The 27,938-nt window shown below is 35.8% G+C and overlaps 1 protein-coding gene and 1 long non-coding RNA gene across 6 annotated transcripts in view; one reads left to right on the top strand and one right to left on the bottom strand.

Moving 5' to 3' along the window:
* Positions 1 to 27,938, top strand: part of LOC150092284 (tyrosine-protein phosphatase Lar-like) — a 1,042,795-nt gene that overhangs the window by 109,830 nt on the left and 905,027 nt on the right. For all 4 annotated transcript variants that reach the window (XM_090415047.1, XM_090415048.1, XM_090415049.1 and 1 more), the window contains exon 3: positions 14,736 to 14,843. The gene's annotated coding sequence lies outside the window, so the exon portion shown is untranslated. The remainder of the gene's footprint in view (positions 1 to 14,735; positions 14,844 to 27,938) is intronic.
* On the bottom strand, positions 2 to 27,937 carry LOC150092285 (uncharacterized). Of its 2 annotated transcripts, none has more exons than XR_016550577.1 (3): positions 27,797 to 27,937; positions 16,531 to 16,599; positions 2 to 463 (listed from the first exon to the last, which is right to left on the bottom strand). It is a non-coding gene; the product is annotated as an uncharacterized LOC150092285 (long non-coding RNA). The 2 variants fall into 2 exon arrangements; XR_016550576.1 differs by lacking the exon at positions 2 to 463 and adding an exon at positions 13,861 to 13,971.

A 27,938-nucleotide genomic window follows, 5' to 3' on the forward strand; every position in this document is an offset into this window, starting at 1 on the left:
GGTAGGTCCAGTGATGTAAAAGATGACTAATATTGAAGCTTCTACAAGCAGTTATCCATCATATACATTATTAAGTTTTTACCGTTCAAAGTAACATTGAAATGGCTATTGTGATGGAAACTGGATTGGCGCTTTCATTTCGCATTAGTTTCCCTTTTAAAATCGATGTGCTGTTAAGTGCTAATAATACAAAAGGTTCGTTTTCATTCTAGTTTTTCACTCTATTGTAGTTCTAATAATATTTTAGAGTAACTGCTTCGTGTCGCAAGCATGCATTTCCGTAATGTTGACTGTTGTCTTAATTGCTACAATGGTTACCACAGTAACTGTAAATTATTAGAGGTAGTGAATCCAGCACGCACACTAAACTCTATTTTCAGAAGAATGTAAGGCCTCGTTGTTATCCAGTCAGTGGTGTTGTTATGGTGATCTTCACCTTAAGTAACTGTACATTTATAGAAACCTACGAAAAAAAAAAAAAAAAATATATATATATATATATATATTTTTTTTTTTACAGCTAATAATATTAGCCATTTAGTTGTGCAAAATTAAAGAAAAATTATCTTCTATATGATAAATTTTATTAATCAAAAGTTAAGAAATATTAGCATTGCGTTAATACATCATTATTTACAGAAGATCTTGCTTTTATTGCACTGGAAGTCGTCAGTAGCTTAGCATATAAGGAACTCATCAAATGTCTACCCATCCTCCCTTCAAGGCATTTTTGGTGCTTTCCGTTTGATGATGACTCATCTTTGGGCGTGCACCATGGTACTTTCTCTTACAGCTGTTCTCGATTCTCCTGACTACCGCTGGCGAAAGAGCCCCCTCCCCCCACCCCGGTGATTGACAGCAAGTCTGTATAGTTGATTGTAACGCATATTGTTACAGTCCTTTAATGCTTTAACATATGTGGAAGACGAGTCCTTTTTCAGCTGGAAGATGCTAATATTTGCTGATACGGCTATAGCGAAGGGACGAGAAATTTTAATACGAGTATTTCTTGAGAATGACTCGCGCATTGTAACCCGTGGATTCCATTGCCGAAGTGCCTCGGATAATATGCATTGACGTACACTGCTGTCCGTGTTTTATCCTTCCCAAAGCTGTGCCTCAGGAAACGAATATCTAGGCCTTTTTATGCCTTCGTTATTATTATTAGTTTAGCGAACTTATAAAAATCTTTTGTGATGATTTCGGAATATTAGGGGATATTTTATTCCCTAATTTAGATTAAGGGCGACTTTTTCTCTTTTAGATAGCGTAATTAATGATTAACTGAAAATAAAAAATCATTAAATAGATGAAAAAAATCTTTGTGATTAATTGACGATAATCATTTCAACGTGATTAAGATTGGCAGCCAAATCAGCTGTTAGAAGATTCCACTATCTGATTACGTTCTGTGTAAGGATTAAGGATAAGAATGAATCGTCAAGACCCTCACACTGAAAAACTGCGATTAATTGATAAAATATTTATAGGAATAGAAAAAATTTATAGAAACGACAATCGCGTTCCTGATAGACCGTCTTACGATCACAGTTATGCCTTTCAGACAAGCAGATGCGGGTTATTTTTCCACTGATTAAACACCCGCTATATCTCATCTTTGGAGAAACCAGTCAACTCTGCTGTTTTCAAAATCATGGCTCCAGCCATACGGGCTGGAGTGTACCCATGCGTTTTGCCATTGACTAATGGGAGAGATGAAGAGAGTTTGTTTGGCATCTTATAAGTAGGCTATCTGTTGATCAGCAGTGAGTAGATGTGAACTAATTAGAATTTGCTGTCGAGATCCGATCAGCATATTAACAGATTGATGAAGAGTTTGCAGGTTTTCTTTATTTATATATTGTTGGATTTCTAGATAAGTTTCTTAGATGGAAGAAAGAGGAAAACCTTAATTTTCTCTCTTTTCAGTTTTCTTTTTATTCATTTTGGTGTCATATTTTTGGATGTTCTAATCCTCTTCGAACATACTCCAGTATGTGAATCTTCAGTCTACGATCTTAATGTATTTCCAGTCAGGCCCCACAGAGCACATTATATGTGGACAAAAGATCTCGAGTCCCAATTTGGCGCCCTCTATTACAAAAAAGAAGTATTACTGTTATGTCGGAGTTGATCTTAAGATTAGTCTCCCAAATTTTTGGAAAATTAAGGAGATTTTGGGAGACATCTTAAGATCAATCCTACATAGCTGTAATACTTCTTTTTTACATTGTACGTTACAATTTGAATAGTTCCACTTACTGATTGTCGTGATAATGAACTTGCATCGCTCGCCCATTATTAGCTGCGTCAAAGACTAGTTCAGCTGTATACATTAATAGTGTTCAACTATAGGTTGGATCAAACCTACCATATGCTTTTATTAGAACCAAATATTGACCCTGTTGTTTCGAAACGTATTAATGCATATGACTTGACATTATAGGTAAATAAACTTTGCATAAGGTTCAGGTTTACTTTGCAACCAAATATCGGAAAAGACATCAAACATTGGTGTCCTTTTAAGAGGGGAAACATACCTGGTTCTACACGTTTTCTTTATTTCTTCTAACGTTAACGGGTGCACGATTAGTCCGGAATTTTTGAAGAAACATCCTTTCCTTAGAGAGGACAACGTTAACTCCTATAAGGCTACCCTGTACTCGTAACAGTCATAGCTCACTCAATAACAACCAGTCACTGAGCTTCATATATTCATATATTGCTTGGAAAGAAGCCAACGGACACTATAGTGTGAGGAACAAACAGCTATGGCACCCGCCTTAATAAAATGTGGGACCTACTTTCACTACGATGAGTGCAGCAATCTGATGGAGCATACTTTCCAAAAGTATACAATAGCGATCAATAGGATTTTTGGACGATTCTTCCTGTTGGCATGTAATGAGGTCCTGGACTGTTGTAGGGCGGACGTCTCTTGACCTCACCCCCGACGCTCCAGTTCATTCCACAGATGATCAATAGGGTTGAGATCAGGGCTCTGTGGAGGCCAAATCAAGTGTGGCGTCAGTTACGCACTCTGGCAAGACGTTCACTGCGCGTTTGGGATTTGACAGCAGCTAGTAACTCACATCTTACTAATCTTAGAAATACTGTTATGTTTGGAATAGTTCACCAAAAGCCTCCCTGAAAAAATTCTTAATCATGTCCATCAGAAGGTTGATGGATTTCTCACTGATTCACTTCAACCGCTGTCCCAGTTATCTTCAGACAAGCTTTGTTCCACCCAGATGGTTAAAACTTCCAGAATATCATCTACAAACCCTGAATTTCGATTTTTCTTTTGAAACCATTTTTATCGAGGTTCTGATAACCTTGTTCGATTTCAGTTCTCACGAGGGAGAAAAAAAATCCTTCCTGTCTTACTCTTTTTATGACGACCAAATCTCTAGACAGGATCTTGGGATTATTCTAACTTCGAATCTCCCTCTCTTGGCATAAACATATTACAAATATCGCCACTTCTGCATCTATTTTCGGTCGGATGATACCTTACCTCTGATTAGCTATGAATGCAATACTTAAATTTCAAAAAAACTACAAGGCGCTTTTACTAGTATTTCTTTATCTATCCATACTTAAGAATTTGAAAGCTAAATTTTTTTTATTTATTATAGGTATTATAACTTCCGTAAATTATCAATGCAATGATATCACTGTAAAAGTAGTCTAAACCTATTAATCTTTATTTTAACTAGCAAGAAATTTGACTAATGAAGCACATTGATTAATATCTGATTAAATGTCGTCATTACATCTACTAATGATTCATATGATTATTTTTTTTTATCAGTCGCTATCGTACACTCTTCGTGCAGTTGCAGGCTTGCAATGTACGTGCACATACGAAGATCCGCGAATTTGCAAACTCTTCAAATGAAGCAGTTACTACAATCTGAGCAGCAGAATTCATACGTAATATATTGAGAAACATATACGTTTAAAATAATTCTTTTTTTTTTTTTTCCCTTAATAATGATTCCTTGCCTTAATGATGCATAGCCGAAAATTGCCTCGTACTCCTGAAGACCTTTTACTCTCGGGGGTAGTACGACAGGTTTTTGTTAAGCATCTCAATACAAAATTTTGCTAAAAATGCATCCAGTCCGAACTGAGTTATTATTTGCATGCGGACAAACAAAACTAATTAATAAGCGATGAATTATTACCTGCTAAGCAGCTTAAGCAGGATCGTAAATTCTGTGCTAGTTCCTTTTGATTTCCTGTTTTATTTTCTTACTGTGATTGCCAGACTTTGACATCGAGTTAGGAGGGGCTTTAATCAGTTGGAGTTGAAATTAATAGAAGGCAACTTTAATTAACAAAAGTTATCTGGCATAATATGCTAGCTTTTTGGGTTTATTGCATGGTCCCTCCAAGAAGCCCAAGTACTCATCATCGGGTTTAGTTGACTCACTCTTGTTGGCCTTGTTCCTGTTAAGAAATACTGATACTTTATCTTTCTAGACTAATTTTATCTCTTGAAATTTGTTGCAGCAAAGATGATGTGGCATTTGCCCTTAGGTATTACGACTTTTCACTTAATGATTTCATTAGAATAAGAGAAATGCTCATCTAGTACTGAATAAATTAGGGTACAAACTGGTGGGCTTTAAACCAACTTCGAGACTTACTATTCCCAATATTCTGTCATCTAGTTTATAGCAATATAAAAATTTTCGATAGAAAAAAATTTAATGCAAAATAAATGTGTGTATCTCTGACATACTGTTTTTCAATGTACATCGAATATTTATGAATATTAAATATTTTCAATGATGTAGGACACACTGTTCCATCTCTGTGAAAATCCCATTGGCAGCCGGTATGGTAAAACGCAGTGCGTATACGTGGAAACATTGGAGGTATAAATAATAGAGACAGATATGAACAATAAAATCGAGGGAAGAGTATGTGCGGGTCTCTTGTACATTGGTGGTTGATGCAGAGAGAGAGCCTAGACGGCTTCTCCTCCTATCCTGCTTTTCTCCTCTCTTTGGCGTTACGCACTAGTAGTGAATGAACGTAAACTTCATCTCTCTCGTAGCTAAAATAGCTGGCGGGGAAATATTTAATGTCATTTTACTGGTTCGTCGCAGCACGCGAAAATACGATTAACCTCTCCACTGTATGTACGTGTTTATTATATGCGTGTGTGCAGCTTGGATGCAAGATTCGACGTGCGTGTGAAGGTTTCTGGATGTTTGGAGCAGAATTGGTGGAACAATGTTTCGCCAGAATGAAGGTCATCAGCGTTTTTGGCCATTTATAAATTGACTTCAATCAAAAAAGAATCTCGATGTAATATAACGGATAAATACTTGCCGTTTTTGTTCGTATCGTGAAGATATGAATGTAACCTAGATCTTTTCTTCCTTTATGGGGTTGGAGTAATCTTCAAACACTTAAGCCCAACATAAAACAACTGGAATAAATAGTTATGGATTTGTTGCTTTAGGTTTTATTATTTGACATCTTCGGATTTTTAAGTCACAAAACGAATCCTACTCGGTGTTTCCATAGACTAATATTGTGTGAGTAATTAACTTTTCTAGTTATAGCTCCTAGTTTAGTTACTTATAAGTATATTAACTTACGAATTTTACTAATGCATCATTCAATCTGAGGCTGGAATGACTGTTCAAGGATGAAGTGGGTGATAATTACTTGCTCGTTTTGAGTTATTGAAAATTGGTAGTGTTTTTTTTTTCCCCCTTCAGTATCAGTTATTTCTCATCCATGAGGACATGGTTTCCCCTTGAAATACTGTACTTGAGTTTGCATGTATTTTCCAACCTAGACGATCCCGAAATGATTGTGAAGACTTCTCGCATACCAGCTATCTTGATTTCTTTGTTGATATGTTATTTCACCTTTATATGAGAGAAGATCATATATAGAAAGATGAGCGTGGACCAGGGTATAGAGCGGTAATCATTGACCTCAAAATGTCGTGAACAATCAGAGGAATTAGACGACCTAACCGCAAAGCAGACCACAAGGTGGTAGCTTTGTAAGGTGAACTTTGTGCTCGACCTATTACTTGCATTGGAAATATGAAGAGGTTGTTCTTCAGTTAATTATTTTCATAAACTTTTCTTGATATTCATTGGGATGAATTTTAAGCTATCGGGATTGTTAAAATTCTTCGGGAAGAGTAAACGAAGAGCAAAATTACACTATTAAGGAATGTATATTTACTTAACATGCTTTGAATTTGCGTTATGTGATGCTGGTCATTTATGCGAACACATCTAATTATGGCAGGCCTTTTTTCTCGAAGTGATTGTTAATATTTTATGACGGAAATAAAGAAGGGCGAAAAGTTACCTCAAATAATATATATCGGGCTTATTTTCCACTAATTGGACATTTTTCGAAATTCCTTTTGAAAAGTCACAGCACAGCTTGTGACTTTGAAAATGAATGAATTGGCAGCTGTGATTAGCACAGCTGCCAATTGATTCTTATATAGACATAAATATTACATAAGTAGAGGACACTACGTATCTATTAGAGGTCAGTACGTACTAGTAGAGGACACTACGTATATATTATTTAATGTTAACATTTTTAAACGTTAATGTGCCAAAACGATCTTTCTTCTACATCGAAATGATTAAAATTAAAGCGTGATAATTGCATATTTGCATTTCATCCATAAAAAATGCAATAAAATAGTCAAAACATGGCCATTAGGCATCCTAAAAACCTGTTTAAATTTAAGAATGAGAGATCGAATTCAGTTGATAGTCACTCACTCATCTCATACGTAGCCATCCATTCAAATGCAGATACTTTTTTTTTCTTGGATAACAGTTTGCAAGCCAATTAAATGTATTTAGCAAAATAATAATAAATACAACTACAAATAGGGGGGGAGGGATTCGTTATATTCAGAACCATTATAAACTCATTTATTAGTTGCCTCTTATTTGCAATTCTAGCCAAATCCCACCACGAAACGTTTCCTTTCAAAAGATGTCTCTTGCTGGACATCTCAGTTATTGCTGTCACAGTGCTCTAGTTTAAATACAGTTATATCTCGCTAATCCGAACCTCTTTAGTCCGAACCCTCCAATAATCCGAACGACGATTTAAAAGAAAAAAGTTTTATTTATTACGTATTATTTTGTGTATTATTATTTTTATTTAATAATTATTTTAACTATTATTATTTATTTTATTATTATTACAGTACAGTAAAACTACGGTGATACACAAAAAGAGGAAATTCAAAACGTGCATAATTTGGTTAAAAATATAAATCCAAATTTATTTAAGTTAAGGGATATTATATCCCATATTGTTTCTTAGCCAAATATAGAAACTATATAAAGTTCGGCGAGTCCAAGCCTAAGCAAATACCTGGATAGTGTTACAACTGACGCTATAGGGAGTGCAACACTGAGGCAACTCATGGTAAGGGTGGAGCAAGCTCCGATCACTATTCTTGATATTTCCCCATAATGTAAAACTCAGCCCCTAGGACCTGTATTACTGTTCTACGTTATGAGAGAAGGTCACTACCCAGACCGGTTTCGACCTTTATTAAGGTCTCATCAGTGAGTAGGTAGACCCTAGTTAATACCAAGTTTGTAGCGAACAGAACTTACATCCTTTCTATGTTCTAAGTTCTGTTCGCTACAAACTTGGTGCTTGCTCCACCCTTACTGTGAGTTGCCTCAGTTTGCACTACTAAATGGGTCAGGTATCCAGGTATTTGCTTACGCTTGGACTCGCCGAACTTTATATAGTTTCTATATTCGGCATGAAACTCCTTGAGTTTCTTATTCGGCTAAGAAACAATATGGGATGTAATATCCCTTAACATAAATAAGTTCATGTCGCCGAATTGAAGCCTTTGGCTCTTCATATATTTCATAAATCCAAATGTTTGAATTTCACAAACAGATGGAGTGGATTATAGGTAGAATCGAAAGTTCTAATGGTACATCAATTCAATTGATGTACCATTAGAACCTGGTTATTTTTGTCTTAAACGCTAGTTATTATTGTCTCTTGGGAGAAAATTCGCTTATCCGAACGAGCGCGGTTTTTATTAGTTCGGATTAGCGAGATCCTACTGTACTTAAGTGACGCGTTAATGATGAGGTGTTGAATCCTTTTAATAAAAGGTACATCGTTTCCATTAACTGGTCATAGTTAATTTGAAGAAAACCAAGAATTTTATACAGAAAACAATATGTCTTTGCGGACATTCGCGTTCAGTTCATCACTGTAGTGCATGTTGAAGGTTTTAATTAGGGAGTGAAAGATATACTTATTCTCTTCTGTTGTTTGCTTTTCCAAAGGACAAAAGAGAATAAAGAGATCTACTTTTGTTAACACTTTGGCGACTTTTAGTGTAGTGTGCTTACAGTTCATTGATGCTTGCTTATGCAATCCTTCTCATTCCTCCACGGACAAAGGGCCCGGCATTCTATATATAACTCCACACCTCATATTTGCAGCCTCAAATCGCTGGGGAACAATAGGTTGTCATAGCAACGTCTAATAAGCCAGGAATCGGAGGCTGCACATCACTGTTAATGATAATTACTTTGAGACTAACCGTTATACGTTTCGCGCGTCTCCCTCAGTACAAATGACCCTTCTCCCCCCCCCCCCTGTACCCAAATGGCGTAACCGTCATCATGCACTTTGCGATTTGTTTCCTCGGAAAATGCCCCGAGGTACATATTGATCATAGGATGCGAGTGGCAACAGCCAAATGGTTCGACATTGTTTTCTTTGACAGTACCGCTCTGTCAACTCTTATTCCCAGATTCACGTGGATGTAAGGACCCCTGCATTCTGTGTCGAGTTTATTAATTGAAATATTGACTCACTGTTGTTGTGAAGGGAGTGTCACTGCCCATTTTTATCGTGGCTATAGACACTTGCTAGGAAGTGTTATACTGATATTTGAATAAATTTTATAGTAAATCTCCAGAGATCCAGAATGATGAACTTTGTACGTCAATGAATATTTTTCATTTAAACGTTTTCAAAATTAAACTTTTTGTTTTATTATGACGGCCCACAAAAGGTTGTAACACTTTTGCGATCATGGATAGGCAGTATTAGGTAGTCTCAGAATCTTGCACTAGAAATCAAATATACTTCTTTCGATCAAGAATTGACTATAATGTATGTAATGTAACGCGCTTAGGAAGGGGAATGTTCTATTTTTGTGTGGGTTGGGTAACTGGGGGATTCTAAGAATCTTTTACTTAACATGGGAAGATTTCTCTCGTTTTTAAAAATATAATTTTGTATTAATTAAAATAAACACGTATTAACAGTGAAAATTATTTAATTGTAAATATTTCATCCTAAGTATCTTAGGACATCATCAGTACTAGTTTAAAACAGTAATAGGAATAACATACAGTTAGGGCGCATGATTACAATAGAATCTCATTAAACGTGCATAACGTGCTACAGTAGTACAAAAAAAAATATTTAACACAATTTTGTATGACAATTTCCCATACTTTAGGAATAGTAAGAACGTCGTTGCGGTTTAGGTTTGGTCTGTGTAGTAGGGCTTCATAACTTTCTTTGTATAAACGTTCATGTTTAAATAAAGATCTATGTAAAAGTTTAGCCTTTTCCCAATGGATCCTATGGTTTGGATTTTCAATTCCGTGTTGAGAGAGGCCAGATTTCTGCGGTTTAAAAAGACGAATGTAGTCTTGATGTTCCGAGATGCGTTTCTGAACAGACCTACCTGTCTGTCCAAAGTAAGATAATTTGCATGAGCATGGAATCTCATAAACGCCAGGCAACATCAAAGGTGAGAGTTTGTCCTTAGAAGAAGGTAACAAGTTGTAAATTTGGTTGATAGGTGTGTAAGTAGTGGCAACATTGTATTTCTTCATAATTTTAGAAAGACGTTCTGAGATGCCTTTGACGTAAGGTATGGGAATCCTATGGACTTCTTCCTGTCCGGTTTGATGTGTAGAGAAGTGACTACTGATGATTTTTTGAGTTGTTTTAGGATTATATCCATTTAGGATGGCTGTATTTAGAAAGTTCTGAAGCCCTACTACACAGACCACAACGACGTTCTTACTATTCCTAAAGTATGAGAAATTGTCATACAAAAGTGTGTTATTCGCACCACAGGTTTCGTTATTTAAAAAAAAAATAATAATTTTGTATATATTAGACTTGGCTAAGTGGAAAGCTTCTTCGCTCTCCATCCAAGCACATTGTAGTTCAAATCTACTATGGCCCGGATGTTTGTTGGTCTTTAGATGATAGTCAATTTTTGTCATCTCGTGTGATACATCCACCGCATTTTCTTGCGTTTTTTTCAATTTTTTTTTTTTTTTTTTTTTTTTTTTGTTGTTGTTGAGAATACCTTAGGACACTGCTCACTTATTATTCTCAATGAATTAGTTTCTTCCTAGATAGTTCGTGCTTTACGGATTTTTGATGCATCTGCTTTTCTGCCATACCATTGACACTGCTGCCTACAGGAAATTTTCTAGGGTAATCAAACACTGTTTTTTTTCCCCTCCTTTCTCTATACCAATACCTAAGACATAAAAACGTGTTCATCTCCCCCCCCCCCCACCCCCCTAAAAAAAACTCCATTTGCTTGAAAGAACTCGACGCTCGCTGCGTTGCATGAGCAACAGACCTAGACTATCTCTGCTTCCGTTTCCTAATTTGAAAGTTTTTTTTACTCTGTACCGACTGCATGCAAAGTGGCATTCGTGAAGCTTATTTTACTTACACAGGACATTCCTTAACGCACTGATTTGTCTTCGGAAGGACATCGCCTCTATAACCAGAGTCAAACAGACGCAAAAGGCGAGCAAACCAGAACAGCAGCGTATTGTGAAATAGAACTAATGCAAGAGTTCGTGCCATGGGTATAGTGAAGGAAGAGAAATAACAGCAAAAAAAAAAAAAAAAAAAACTATGCTGAGTTCTTATCTAAAGCACGAAATTCCTTTGCGGACGAGCCCACCCCAAGGTTATCTTCTGTACTGTAACCTGACACGAGAGCTGATAGTAGTAGCCTGGTGGATATCCGCTCCTAATTAGACACCATCGCCACATACTGCACATAGAACGACCGCTCCGAGATTGAGGTGGAGTAACTCGCGCCAGTTTTGTGTTAAGATGTATCCAGATTTAAATACCATGTCTACTTAGAAGTAGTATTAATTTAAAGCCATTTTTACGTTAAGAATCGGCACATCCGAATTTTATTTACTGAGTTAATTCCCTGAATGCGAATATTCCATCTGCTTATGTAGTAGAGTTTTATGCGTATTTTAAAATGCACTTGTTATAAACTTCAGTTGAAGAATCATTCATCCTTTTGGTTACCTTATCTGCCACTATTCTTGTAGACGAGTTCTGCACAAACTGAAATGTTCGGATTGCTTTGATGTAGCTTAATACTGCAAAGATTTATATACTAGAAGCAGTAGAGGTATAGGTTATGATGGGTAAAGAGTTTTGGGGGTTCACACTGTAAGAGCTATTTTTTTCCCGCGGAATTCTATGAACATTTTCATAAATTATCGGAAAGAAATTATGACAGTGAACGGCAAAATATTTTAATCAAGAAAACACGTGATTATACATAAGATTACAAATAATAGAGGAACGTTAGTATTCTAAGGCAGTTTAATAATAAAAAAAAAAAAATGAGTACTGTCCTCATTCGCTGTGGTTTGTTTCGTCAAGAACTACATCTAATATAAGTTATAAATGTTTAAGTTATAAACATTGTCCGAAAGAATGCTGTAAGTCTTTATTTAGGTGCATAAAAATCCGAAAAAAAAAAGTCCAAGTAAGACTTATTTCCTTTTAGTATTTAGAACATAAAGCGAGCTAGAAATGAATAAGAGATTCCTTGTTTAAAAAAAATGATACATTCTCGGCGTATGCTAGTCTAATTAGTCACGTAGATAAAGTATTCTCCAACCAGCAGACTGAGTTCGAATTCCACTGTGAGCGTGGATTTTTGTGAATGTCCTTGTGGTTGTAGATTCATATAGTGTTTTGTTTTGCAGAAGGTACTACTTTAGAATATGTTAATTAATCACCAGATTAATTACACAAACATCTGTTATCGTGATTTGTGCAATCGTAAAACTCAGTTTATCGCTACACCCAAAATATTTCGGGTGTAGCGATCCGGGGGGGGTGATTCGCCCCTCCTAATATCTACTGAGGTGGAATACCTACTAAAGGGCCTGCTGAAGCGAGATGTATTTTACGTGCTTCCTTGGGCCCATTTTAAATTCACCACTAGTCCGCGAGTAGCATGTCAATAATTTTCCTGTCTGTAAGCATGCGTTGGCAAGAAAACCGACTTTGTTGCCAACCTAATCTTCTTCTAAATTGACTACGGCCTCTTCCCTCGAAATGAACTTATAGGTAGACAAGGGATATCAAAAAGAAAGACTTATGGAGAAAGGACTCTCTTTCTTTATATCTATCTATCTATCTATATATAAATTTTCTGTAGTAGCCACAGATTTATTGCGAGGCACACCCCAGGTAGTGTCACGTGCTTTTAAATTCAGCATAAAGCGACGCTTTAGAGGCAAGCTGTCGGAAAAGCATCTTCCATGCAGACGCTGTCGTGTGCGATGGAGAGTGATGTACGCTGCTGTCTCAAGTGGTTTAACTGAACTGGTGGAGCGCTTGTAATCAATGGAAATTTGACATGAGGCACGTAGCATGGCCCTTCAGCCGATCTCTTCCATTCAATGGCGGATGTAAGTGTGCACTCGTGGCACATGAAAGAATGAGTCATTCGCCCAGGAGAACTTTCCGTATTTGCTGTATTCACATTGGATGTTACCGTATTCGAAATGTGTTTACAAACTGTCTAGTTCACTGTTTTCACGTTGTTTAACTGCCTCGTCACCCGGTGGCGCCATCTAGAATCGATTGTATGAAGTAATAGATATTTTTTACTTGGAAAATATATGCTATACACGAGTAGTTTAGGTGAATTAACATTTAATTGAGAACATTTTGGATTTATTCTTTCCTATATATATGCTAAATACTCATCGATTGAGAATGCTTTATTTTATAATACGTTTGGATTAAAGGATTAAAACAATAATATTATGTTGTTTGAGTAATATACCAAATACTATATTGCACAATAATACTAAACTACACTATTTTATTAGTATTTCAAAATCGGATTATGCATAGTGCCTTCAGCTTATAAAATCAGTTCACATTATACTTTTCGAAATGTGATCTTGGATTACAGAACTTGGATTTTTATACTATTTTAACACATTCAATAGTACGCTGCTTATAACATGCTTTTTCAATCGTTTTACGTGTAAGTATAGTGGCGCCATCTCGTAACATTTTGGAGAAACAACCATTGCGTGTATTGTTAGTCACTATCGGATCCATTTGCTGAGAAACCCATGTTTTTGATTTCTCAGCAAATAACACTGATATGCGATTAATAAATTGTTAGGGTTGAACACGAGAGAAATAGTGTGTTAATAGAGTTAGCAATTTTTCGAAATGAAATCAATACACAACATTATCTTCCTGGTATACGGGATAGTTTCACGCAGAGTATCGGTGATCCATTCCACATGAACACAACACCCACAAACACAGCTGGAAATCTTTGAGCCGCGGAACACATAACAACCATCAGAAGACACTAATGAAAAGCTCACCATAACACTCGATTTCTGGCACAGGCAAAGGATTTTTTTTTTGACCCTGCAAACTCGGGTTTTTAACCCCGCACATCAGAAAGCGAGCATAGAACTTATTTCAGATAAATACGAGAGTTAGGGTTTTGGATCACCAGATGGCAGCAGTTGTCCATCGCACTCTCGCCTTGATATCTTTGAAATCATCGATAGCTATGGAATGTGCCTAAGAAATGCCAGAAGTGAAGTGAATGGAGTGGCTGGCAATGCAAAACTATCAAAATATAAGAATAAAATCTTTTATAATCGCACATATGAAATAGTCCGCATTTTTTATAAACAAAATAAATTTGTTTTTTGCGATAGAAGTTTTTATGACAAACTATCTATAAATAATAAATAAATATTATCTAAACATAATAATATTAAAGCACGTTATATTTCTCTTTTGTTTTTATACTTCAAGTGATAATCAACGCTACCAATCAAGTCGTATTTATTTATATGCGATTACCAAAAGTGAATTCTTATTTGTAAAATGGTAGTAACAGTAGACAGGGCACGAGTTCGAATTTCACTGGACATAAATGTTTGTAATTGTCTTTAAGCAGGAGGTGAAATTCATCGGTCGATGTGAGACCATCACCCTGCATGTCGGAGGTCTGGATTGGTTTACAAAATCAGTTCCATGTTTAACCTCTAAGAGAAATATTTCGGATTCTTTAAATAAATAAATAATTGAAAAATGAATTCAAAAAACCTTATCGCACTCACAATATTAATACATTATTATTAAAACATTTCGTGAGTGGGAGTTGCATAAAAAAAGGTGCGTATCATTTATGGCGACTTGAGTTGGATTTATCAATGTATTGGATGGAAACTATGCTAGTATGGAGCTTCTCGTTACTCTGTATGGGAGGGTGTTGGAGCTGATTTGACGTGAAGATATTGTATATTTAGTACAGTATGTTGACATGTTAATATTTAAAAAAAAATGTTAATTCATGTGTTTTAACTATTAATTTTTCTTTGCAGGTGTCATGTAATGGTCTTTCCGTGTGACTGATCAGTGGTGAAGTTTTTAAAAAAAAAAACCTGTTAGTCTGATTACTTCAAGCCTTGCATCCGTTTCAGACTTGACAGGTAAGAATTATTAATTTTTCTACGTGATTTTTTTTTGACGTTTCCTGCCATTATTTCTAAACATAATTAAACCGGAGATTCAGTTTCAATCAGCTCATATTTATTAGCAAAATGATGCCAATTGATATAATAATACCGTATTTCCTGGATGGAATTTACTGAAAATTGATATAAATTAAAGATGCCAAGAAATTATATTCTTCAATGAAACCAAGAATAAAATTTCTTGGCATCTTTAATTTTAGTATAACCAAGCGGAAAAACTTTGAACGAAATTTGGTATACAGGTAACCCTCGTATAACGCGGTACTTATACAAATTGTGGTAACCCTTTATCTTTTCATATATTTTTTATCGCGCGACTTAAAAATCAAATGCATTTTTTTATGTAAAAAATTTATTTTTATAGCAATGCCCACTAGAGGGCTTTTGCGCATTGGATGAAAACGAAATGAGTGAATTAATTGATGGCGAAATAGATTTAAATGACGAGGAACTCTATATCATTATTGTTTATATAATTTAAAAAAAAAAACAAAGATGATGGTTGATGAAAATCGTTTCTACCCAAAGACATCCAGGAGCTCGCGATGGAATTCGTACCGCCACAGCTAGTGGACTAGATATTAGTTAAGCTAACGATTCCAGCCATGTCGGCATTTGTGATCTCTAAAAATGCACTTATTCATTTCAGTTTCGGGTTCAATCAAACCATTGGTAGTGATAAAACGGATTTATTTTTATATAGTTACGTATGAGGTTTTTAAATCGGAATCTAAAGTTTGATATTCTCGTGGGATTTTTGCAAAAGTGTCATCATTCAGTAAAATTCTTTGAATAACAAAAATATTAACATCCCCCCCCACTCCCCCAAGTAAACAGGTATAAAATCTTGCTAATACGATATTATTTGATCCGAGCATGCAGTGTAGTGCAAGAATTTTCAGTTTATTATTAGTGGCAGGTTTAGAGGACATCGTATACTAATTGGGCAGTTTTACTTACTGCTGTAAGCGAAGGTTTTGTTCCCATGGTTCCAGTAACCCTGATCTCACACTGAATGCGACCATCGTACATCTAATGTATCTTTTTATTAAGATGTTTATTTCTGTAAAGGCAAATATTAAATATCTTTAAAAGACAGCTTTCAAAATGAATACGAGTTTGCATATTTCCTCGTGAGGAAACTTGGATCCTTCTCTCAATGAATAGGCGGAAACATATATGCGTTAACGGAAACCTTAACCGGCCTTATGGTCCTAATAAACTCCTAAAATTAGCACATTAACTTGTATGGTTAATCATTAAATGACCATTGAGCTTAGTCGAGTATTCAATTCAAAGCGTAACAAGTCGACTAGAAGTCAAGGTCTAAATAGGAATAATTATTTATGCCAAGTCAGTGTACGTCTAATTAAAATAAGCAATTTCAGAACATGGATAAAACGAGGTTTTCATTAATTGAAGCAACATTTATATGAAATAATTAAAAAAATATATCGGAACCCAGTGCTCTCAGACTATGGTCTATAAGGAGATTCATATTGATATCTGATACTGGCTTCATCGTAACTAACTACATTTGCCTTCTTCAAAATTAAATTTGAATTTTTAACAATCTCCCCATTAAATAGTTTGGGAACTCTTGGTTACGCAGAAATCTAAATATAAAAGATTAAATACTCACAGTTGGGAATCTAGTTGGCTTCGCTTCACTTAAAATGGATTTTTTCGTTTCGTCGATGCTCAGCTTTAGCTACAAGAACAGGAAATCATTCAACGTATTGTTTATTATCTGTATGTATATATATAATGACACATTAAAATAATATTAAAAATACATTTATCACTTTCTCCCTTCCTATAACTGGTGTTCAATCTATTTTACTACGTGAGCTACTTTTCTATAAAAAGTTATTCGACGATCTACTCTCTTATATATAGAAAAAACGACAGATTGATTACAAACTCAAGTTAAAGGAAATGTTGGTTAATTCAAAAAAAAAAAAAAAGAATGTGAAATTTGGCATTGTTTGGACCTCGCAATATTTTCATAGTCAAGTTGATATGAAGTGGCCAATCGCAGACAATCATCCAAATGATCATTTCTAATTTTGTTTCTTAATTGATTTTTTATGAAGGTCATATTTGAAAAAGTGGATTCTGACAAGTATGTCGATCCTAAAGACGACAGAATTTTTCGCGCAATATCAGTTAATATTGGGAATTTTTCATGTGCATACTTCCAAATGACTTCATTGTTTATTGATTTTAAATGTAAACTATTCTGAATGTTTATTATCTCAAGTTCTACTTCAGCTTGGTTTATATCAAACAGGCCACTAATTTTATTTGAAATTTCTGTGATGTTCACGTTTTCTTGAAGTGGATTATTGATAAAAGATACAATCATTTCAGTTTTATTAAAATCTTTAAATCTTGAATTTATTTCTTCCTCAACTAATTCGATTTCGCGAATAAATTCTTTTAAATCATAGCGAAGCATTTCTTGATTTTGTTCAAAAAAGTTTAATCAATATGGGAGATGTCTAAATTCGCGGTCATTTATATTTTTCTTTGATAAAAGTAAGTATTGTTGGAAAGTTTTTATTGAACTTAACATGCCAATTAAATTTTTATCTCTACCTTGTAACTCTAAATTTAAATTGCTTAATTTCGTAAAGAAATCTACTAAAAATGATAAGTGTAACAACCATCTTTTATCACTCAATTGTGGTTAAATATCTCCTTTTTCATCAAGAAAAAATTTTATATCGTTAATTAATACAAGAAATCTTTCTAAAAATTGACTTCTGCTGAGCCAGCGAACATTATTGTACAACAGAAGTTCCCATCATCTGCCTGTAATTTAAATAACTGCCTTTGCAGGGCTTTTCCCTCGAACAGAATTTACAATTTTAAATGTAATATCTAAACATCTTTTGTGTTTAATCTTTTACTACACAGTACTTGTTGGTGAATAATACAGTGGTACGTTAAAAAATCTGGATATTTGTCATCGTTTTTACATAATGACATGAAGCCTGATTTATTACCTATCGTTGAAGGAGCACCATCAGTAGTAATAGACCCAAGTTTAAAAAGCGGAAGTTTGTGTTGTTTCACAAATTCATCAAATGCCGAAAAAATGTCTTCTCCCCTAGTCCTTCCCAATAATGGTATAATTTTCAAAAGTTCTTTACTTGAATAATCTTGAAATACCATGCGAACAAATACCATTAACTGAGCAATATCAGTGAAGTCGTTTGATTCATCAAATTGTAACGAAAACGCAACACACTGGTGAATGTCCGACATTAACCTGGCCTGGAAACTTTTCTCCAGCAATTGGAATTCTTCCTTTCGGCAATTTGTAACCTTGTCTGCGGCCTAGAAGTAGAGTCTCTCTCTAGCGACTTCTCGAACCGAGAAGCTCCTTTCTGGAAGCGGGAAACTCCTCTCTCAAGCAACGTGGATCCGGGTAGTCTCTCTGATGGCGACTCTGGACCGGGCGATCTCCTCTCTGGCAGCAATTCTGGAACCAGGACCCCTTCTGCTTGCTTCAGTCCCTTTGTATTAGGCCTCCTCTGAGACCTCGCACGAAGTTTGGCAACCCCCAAAGAATCGGTATGAGTCTTTCATCTTAAGTTTCAAGTCCAGCGCATGCCTTTGGTTCTCCTCCGCTTCCTTTTGATTGTAAGTTGCCGGCCATCGGAAAGTTGTTTGAACTCTTTCTGACTGACTTCGGAGATGTTTACACTTAGAGCCTGCAAGCCTTTCTCATACATACAAGTTTCAATAACAATCTTTCTAATGCCGCATGTACAGCTTCAGCGACAAAAACATTGCCTTTGTTTTTAACACTCTAACATATTCTTATTAAAGCAGTATATACAGTTAGCTTCAAAAGAGTTATTTACAAAAACATCTAATACAAACTATACCGAGACAAACAAGTTTATTTTTTTACAATATTCCCATGGGACTTAACCTAAGTAAAAAATCGATGTAATGTGCTTTGGAATATTTAATATTTAAACTACAATCGAGTTTTTACACTTTGCTTATAATCGTATTCACTCGGCTCGCTGTTTGACTTCCACTGATCCAGATTAATTCATTTACCCGGAATTATAAGAAAACTACTGATTTGACAATTTTAACGAAAAATAAATAAACAATAGCAATACACTTAAAGCGAATTAAAAATAATACAAAATAATGAGCCATCTTATATTAAAATAAATTGCATTGGTAGTAAATTGGGCCATCAGATGGCACCACAAACGCTGAATGCGTCGTGTAGTGGTATATGATAGCAGAAGCAAATTGTGGACTCGATGTCTGATTTAGATTTATTTCATAAATATCGCGCAAACAAATTTCCGAAAGATTTTGTATGAAGATAACTATTTAAGGCTGATCAACAATCTCATAAGCGTTTCGAGAGGTATGGGTTATGTATGTTATTTGTTAATAGATGGCGACACATGCACCTGGTGCAGTTTTTCATACAAATTACGTTTTGAAGCAGAGTTTTTATTTATTTATATATTTATTTTTTATTATTATTGTTCGTCTCACTTGATTCAGAAAATTTATGAAAAAAAAATGCTTCTCTTCGTTTAGATGAGGATGAACTTAAAAGTGAAGGCTTTTATATAAGGTTCAGGAATGTTTGTACGAACATACGGACAATTTTTCAAACAGCATATTTGTAATATCTTGTCTAGTACGATGTAATTAGTGAAGATAATATTTTTTGGGGGATACAGTATCAGTTATTTACTTCGGATTTATAATTATTCAGTGATAATCTGATCCATTAACAATCGAAATTTGTTGATTGACATGATGACGTTAAGTCAATATTTTAGCAAAACAATTTGTCCAACAAATAGTTCGTGTATCTATTAAACTTAATTTGGAATAAAAAAAAAAAGAACCTACTGATTTAAAGTTTAAATATAAAAGTTATTGGATTGGAATCTTTCTTCTCTAAAACACCTTAAAATTAGTTTTAATATTCATCTTGTTTTCCGATGATTAACTACCATACGAACAGAAATTATTACTTTGTACTTTAGTGGATCGACAGTGTGCATTGAGCTGACTCCTATCGGTAGCCATAGTGACATTTCCGGTAACTATGCGTCTGAAGTATATTTGTATTACGTCACATTCGTATCTTCTGCTAATGTGTAAAATATGTATTCCTTGTCTCTTCCATTATGTATTGGAGTGTCAAGAGAAGGACTATGGCCTATAAATAAATAATTTATTTATTTATTTTATTCGCTTCTTTCATAATTTTTATTTTATTTATTTTTTATAATTTATTTTAAAAAATATTAGTATAACTGTTATGAAAAAGCTATGAGGTCGATGCATTTATTTATTTAATTAAATTTATTTATTTTCATTGTTGGGTGTGTCTCTTATGGTGATTTTCCATCATTAATGTTCGCACTTTAAAGCTTCCTTCCTCGTCAAAGCTTTACAAGCTTTCCGGACATTAGGTTGACTGCCGAATTTGGCGTTTATTTTTATACGAAACCGCTGTGTAATTCACTTTAATGGTTTAAGGAAAGAGTACCGCTGTACAAGCAGTCAAAAAAAAAAGGTGCATTTTTGTATCGTATTTTAGTATAATATCCATTTTTTTCCCCACAAAAGTTAAATCGGAAATGTTTGTTGGCATATGTGCTTCGGACACAATTGCGTTTTTTTCTTTCTTTTTTTTTTTTTAAATTTTGTTGTTAAAAATGGCCTATTTGAAACGACTTAAACACATTTCTGTAGTCATCTTACCAAATTTCACCAGGCTAGGAAGAAATGGTTCTTATCATCCTGCTAATAAAAAACGATCCAACTGTGACGGAAATTCAATGTGCATTGAATTAACTTTTAGAATAATTTTGCCAGTAAACGCTGTGCAGTGATAGCGAAACGATTCGACAAACTTAAGATATCCTACATATACCAAATTATTTTACATTTTATTCAGTCGTTGCTACTTACGTGGGCTGTTCAATAAGTAATAAGACTAATTTTACTGTGGCGAAACCACTCATCACAATATTAATTTCTGTGGAATAAAGAAATGTTGCTGTATGTATTAACAAAAGAGGTTGATAGATGGCGTATACGGGCTGATGTGCCAGAGTGTCACGTGACTAAACGCAAGCTTGGTTCGGAGCGCCTACGAGGCGCGACCAGTCTTCGAAATGGAAGCGTCCTTGGAACAGCGTTATGCGATTCAGTTTTGTGTGCGTTTGCAAAAATCGGCATCGGACACTTTTAACATGATACGCGAAGCTTTCCACGATGAAGCAATGTCGAGGGCAAGTGTTTTTCGCTGGCATAAAACTTTTAAGGAAGGAAAAATGTGGAAGATCTTGAACGTGAGGGAAGACCTTCAACGTCCATCACAGAGACAATGATCAACACAGCAGCGATTATCATCAAGCAGGTCAAAAGGAAGCGTCCATTGCTGAAGAATGGCTTCTAATTGCACCACGATAGTGCAAGGCCACATATTGCTGGTTGTGTAGTGGACGTTTTGCAGAAGAACAACACAGATATCCTACCACACCCTCCATACAGTCCTGATCTCGCACCGTGCGATTTTTGGCTGTTTCCTCAGCTCAAGAAACCACTAAGAGGCCGCCATTTCGAAAGCAACAAAACGTGTAAAAGCTGCGGAGGCCGTTTTGAAAGAACTCTCAAAAAACGGACTTTCACATGTGTTTAAGAAGTGGACGCAACGTTGGGACAAATACATCGCGTCTCATGGTAGTTACTTCCACAAAGACCATGTAAATGATGACGATTAAAGGTAATCTGTTTTCTGTATAAATATAGTCTTATTACTTATTGAACAGCCTACGTATTAACAACTAATATTAGTTGGCAAACCACTCTTGAACCACATGGACATTTTGGATACGCTAATCCCGAACTTTATTATTAAAATCCATGCAGTCAGAGCAGGGTTATTGGCAATATATAATTTCGACATTTTTTTGTATCCTGTAAATGGTCTGATTGAAAACAAAAATTGGGGTAGCTTGAGGATTTCAAATATCAGATTTGGATGAAATCCAATCGCTCGCCCATTCAAAAATGGTAATTCATAAAATGCTCAGTTGAAGTGTTTTTACAGATTTATTACGTTTGTTCCAAGACCACTATCATCGTAATATTTTTAAATACAAATTCTGTTCCATTAGATTCTAATATGAATAATATAATGAAAAATCCAGCTCTGGAACAAAAATAAATCAGTATAATTTACTGATACAAACCTAATATCAATAATAATGACAATATTCTTCTCGTCAATTAGGATCAGTTTTTTCTTATTGGATTAACCCACACATCTAGTCTATCCAGGCATAAACACATTTTGTTCCAATCAGTATGTTCTCTCCTGCTCACGTCCAGAGACTTTATAAAGCTCATATCCTTCCAGCCTTGGAATACTGCTCCATGTTTCCCACATTTGAAGTGGTGCACCTTAGACCTCCCTCTGAATGAATGCTTGATTATATTCAGAAGGGAGGCCTTATTCAGATTCTTAACTCCCTCACCGACTTTGTAGTCGTTTTCCCACGGACGCTGTATTTTTGCATTGTGTTTCTTCTGTACGTATTTATATCGAACTCCACTGAACTGGGATTCAGATCCCACAATGTCGTACTATGCTTACCACGAAGCGATTCAGGAGTTCTTGAGGCAAACTGGCCCACTAATCCTTCAGAGCAAGGATAAGGCCTCATTTGTTTCTGGAGAAAAATGCATCTCCCTACTGCGTACGAAACGTATTCTATGTGGTTCAGATCTGGGGAGCGTGCTGGCCAGTAGATTCAATTAACATCCTCGGTCTCCGAAGTATCTCTACTGCTCACGTACGATGTGGTGAAGTACTGTCATGTCATGTCCATGGTTTGACAAGATATCCGCGTACCTCTGCTTGAATGGAGCCGACCTGCCAGGTTGCGTCGATTATGTTTTGCTGTTACATCCGAAATTCTGTCTTTTTGCTCCTTGGTAGAGGGAGGGCGATCTATTAGCAAACGTCTGGAACATATTCCATTGGTTTGAAACGCTGCCCATAGCCTGGATACAACGCTGTGTAAGATTCCTAAATCTGTCTCAATATCAGTAATTGTGTGGCCTCCTTCAAGATTTCCAATAATTCTTCCCTGCGTGAAATCATCTAGATCAGGGGTGTTCAACCTTTTAGCTTCCCTGGGCCACAGTGGAAGAAGACGAGTTGTTTTGGGCCACACATAAAATACACTAACGATAGCTGATGAGCAAAAAACGTAGAATGTGTAGTTAACATATTTAAGTAATTTAACTTCATTAATTCATGAATTTTTTATTAATGAAAATAAAAGATTACTGAATAATTACTGCAAATAAAGTCGCAAATATATCAAAAGATTGATGATTTTTCCATAAATCTTGAAACCTCTTCTCAAATTCCTGTATCAAATCGAAAAGCAAGGCTGCATATTTTTCGTTATTCACAGGACCGTGTTTAGCCAACGTGTCGAAATGCATAAAATTGTCTGCCTTAATTTGAGATTGCCATAGTTTCAGTTTCATTTCGAACGCTCTTATAGTTTGAAACATTGTATTGATCAGTTGGTTTTTCACCTTGAAGACGCATGTTTAACTCATTTAAACGAGCGGTCAAGTCTACTAAAAATGCCAAATCTGTGAGCCAGTTTTCATCGTCGAGTTCTGGCACAAATTTTGTTTTTGATTCCATAAACGACTCGATTTCATTTCGCAAATCTTAAAATCTTTTCAACATTTTACCTCGACTTAACCATCTTACTTCCGAAAAGTAAATGATGTCCCCAGTCAGCATCCATAAATTTAAGGAATTCCTGGAATTGGCGATGATTCAATCCCTTGGCCCTTAGGAAATTTACAGCCTTGTTGACAATCTGCATGGCGTTATCCATCTTTAAAGCTTTTGCGCATAAATTTTCTTGGTGTACTATACAGTGATATTTCATCATACTTAAATTTTGGGAGGCAATTGCATCGTCTTCTATTAATTTTACAAGTCCATCTCTTTTACCTATCATCGCCGGGGCACCATCAGTAGCTATACCAAACATGTTCACAATGGACAAAGAAAATCGCTTTAACGTATTTTTCACTGCTTCGTATAAATCTCTTGATTTAGTTGTGTCCTATTGAGCTGTATTAGTAGCATCAGTATTTTCGTCTATCGCCAAAGCATAAAATTTAAAATTAGCAGCTCTACTCTCCAAACCAGCTTACCCATGGCGCACATCTATTGCGTGGTAAAAGTAGGAAGCAAGAGCGCTAGCGCCATTTATTATGTCGAGAAGTAACTACTCGCATGGGTGGCAATTTTGAATAAATACAATTAATTGAGAATGATTTTATGAATCTCTTATTGCTAAAGAACGTATTAAATCCAAAAGTTCAGTGTTTATAAATTAATAGCGTGTTATAATCACGACTAAATCCACACCCGAACGCAGAACATACTGCGCATTTGAAATCTAGTCTTCTGGACTTTTTATGTAAAATGCTAAAGATCAATAATCTGTCGATAGCATTAGCTAATAACGTATTTAACGAACGAAGAGTTCTTTAATGTTTCCTGGATTTCTGTTCGTATTCCATTTCGAATAATAACCTCAGAATTTAAACTTAGAAGGGAGAGGGCAGCGACAAATTCCATATGGAATCAATAAGGGCTATTCCTTTCTGATCATTAGCATATTAAATATTACATCACCATTTCACATTGATCTCTCGCTGTGAATGCATATGTGATGGCCACTGAAAATATTCGAGTACTATAATTTCGTCGTAGTTTGAAGCTCTTGGTGTGAAAAACTTCCCTTAACTCGAAAAGAGGCTTCTAAAACACCCGTCTTAAAAGCGTCTTCGTGTTTTTTTCTCCCATCACCGTCAGGAAACTTCGATTGGTTTGTTCACATGATGCACCGCGCGCTTTAAACGGCCCTGATTTCCCACAGGATGCCTCGAGCTTAGATTTTGACGATCTGCTTTCTTCGGTTTTTGTCAAGAGAAAAAGGCCACCATCTTTTTGAAGATTCTACAGAAACGGTGCGTTCCATTTCGCCAAACGCCGAATGCTCGTTCCCTTGTGAGCTATGTACGCAGATGATGCAAGGCTTCGTTCTCGACCTGAAATGAAGATGGATGTGTATCGAGGACGTGCTGATATCATCACGTTGGCAAAAATTCATTCTTTATACTTTGCTCTTTCATCTTCGCAGTGAGCATCGGAAATATATGATTTTGTTACTTTTTGCATGAAACGTAGACACCTTAGCTTCATGGATACTCTACAGTATCCTTTCGGTTACAATGAACTGTATACGAATTAACCATCAGTTATGCGATGTATTTAATAATATTTATTTTATAATTAACAATTCAGCTCACATTAGTATTATTAAAGTAATCTACGGTTACTTTAGGTGAGTATGATGACGAGTTTTACACTAAGAATATAGCACGTATTTGATCGAGGTATTTGTTGACTGGTTATTTTTTTTTTACCTCATAAGGAAGGCTGAATTAGCGAATCTTAAATGTAGATGAACCCCCTTCTAAAACTCGACAGATTTCGTCCACAAAATAGATAATTCAGCTCTTCAGCACAGTTAGTTGATAAACATTATATACCAGTGCCTCGCGATCTTAACTTCCTCTGCAAACAATTCCAAATAAATTCAGCCGGCCTTGTTCGAATCATAGCGTTGTCCTCTAACCAACAGGCTATGTGTTCACGTCCCACTGTGGTATGGATGTTTGTACTTAAGATGTTAGACGATTTTCGTCGGCTTCTGTGAGAACACTATCCTGTTTCTTTGAGCATCCTTCGTTAGCTTGATAATATACTATGATTGGCCTCTAAAGCAGAAGAACCGAGTTAGATAACTTTAACCCATCCATCGTAAATGTATAGCCGGTGGGGATTCACAAACGCTCTCAGTTCGACAGATTCAAAGTGGAGAACAAACGTTCTCCACTTTGTACTGATATCATCACAGGGGGTGATGATATCAGTACAAAGGAGATTAGAAACCACCACATTCGATTTGAACTAATATGTGAAAATGTAGCTCTGATTTAATGACTTGAAGTGATCACGATCTTTCATTGCCATGACAGTTTGCCATGGTGCTCTTGAACTGTAGAAATTGTGCGTGATTAGAACGGGTACTTTGAAACGATGAATATTGGTATTGTCTAGTTTTTCATCGGATCCGTTAAAAATCTGGACAACTCTGCGAATAGAACTGAATGGACTGATGCTGCAATTCTGAAAATCTACAGTGAAAGGCTATCCTACTTTTCCCTGTCTCATTCCAGAGTATGTAGCTTGGTCTTGAGCATAACATCCTCCATCTGATGGATGCCAGCCCGTCTCCCATTCTAAATCCTATTGAACATTTGTGGGATGAGGTGGAACATGTTAGGAATCCAATATTACTATGGAATCAAGAGTTGTGTGATGAACGAGTGTTAATTTCCCATAAGACTTGTGAAGGGTGCACGGAAAGATTACCACGTAGATGGTTGTACACGTAGATGGTACTGTTATACAGGCCAAGGGGCGGGCTTACACATCGTTAATCTTTGTATTTCTAGAGGTAGGGTACTCTTAACATAATGTAGTGTAGATGACCTTCAAATGTCAATTTCCCTACCAAAAAAAAAAAAAAAAAGTTGGTAACCTATACTAACGTTTGGCCTGATTAGGTTAAGATAGATAATCCCTTTTAAGGGATTATCTATCTGCATTCATATTAATTCATATTAATTTGAAGCTGAGTTATTCGATCTCATATGGAGATGGAGGGTTTGTCTTCTAGGTAACTGGCTTCTTCTCCGCAAAGTAACCAAGAGAACTTACTCAAACGTCTATATTTAGGTATCCTAAAATTGTCGTTGCAGAAACCAATCTGGGCCAAGTCGTTCGCCTCAATGCAACAATTGCTGCAAAACTAAGAGCGCTGTTTACGAAATAAAAGTAGAGGAAGAGACCAATGTACAGTAGACCTCTAATTTTGTCACTGCAGTTATCCAAAAGGATTCCACTAAGTTTAAGAGAGACAGATTTTTTGACAGAAAAACATGCGATTAAAACAGATTTTTTTATTAGTCGTTGATTAGATTTACAACCGACTAATAAATAATGTTTTAATCCTAAAGATTAAGAGATTCTACATACCAAACTTTATTCAGTTCCATCTAACCAGTGGGAAGTTGCTAGCAATTGGGACAATTGCGACTAAAAATAATCTAAGTGGAGCCAAGAACGAATTGTAGTGAGACCAAAGATGAGTATAAATAAATCTTATCGTTCCACTATATCAGGAGTCTGCATGGGTTTTGAGAAATGAGTGGCTGTACACTTGTTGCCGACAACTTGGGTTGGATAATAATGCTATGTTTGCCAATATTGGTTGGAATAACTAAACGTTTTTTGGTCGTTCTTCATACGCATAACAGATTGTATGTACAATGCCCTTAGTACCGTTATAAATGCGTTATAAATTTTCAACTGAAAACTTAAGGTCTTAATAGAAAAAAAAATTGCTAAAAATGGGTCTTCGTCATAAATTGAACACCAGAAGACTCTCAGCTAGTCTCGATTGGCTGAATTGTTACCATCGTAAATTAACTCTCCCAATGAAATTTGTCTCCGTTATTTGCCCAGGAAATGCATAGTAGCTGAAATCTTTTATTATAAGTAGTATTACGTATTTCCCTTATTAAATAAAAATACCAATAGTTGTTACAATACAAATGCTGCGCATAACTTCGGGGGTGGGAGAAACACAGCTACTATTGGTTGATAAGCGAGTTACACTTGTTGGACGTGGAGGATTACGTAAATATAAGCTTCTATCACTTACCTTCGCTTCATACTGGTGGATAATGCGACAGGAATCTAGAAAGAGTTTCTTCGATGCGCACACTTATTTAATATTTTACTCATTATGTTGCTATCTTTGCTTGGGACATTATTCTTACACTAACACATTCCTATGCGTAGCG

This window comes from Typopeltis vanoorti, chromosome 26 (assembly GCF_054136105.1).
Source record: "Typopeltis vanoorti isolate ZY-2024b chromosome 26, IOZ_Tvanoo_1.0, whole genome shotgun sequence".
Lineage (NCBI taxonomy): Eukaryota > Metazoa > Arthropoda > Arachnida > Uropygi > Thelyphonidae > Typopeltis > Typopeltis vanoorti.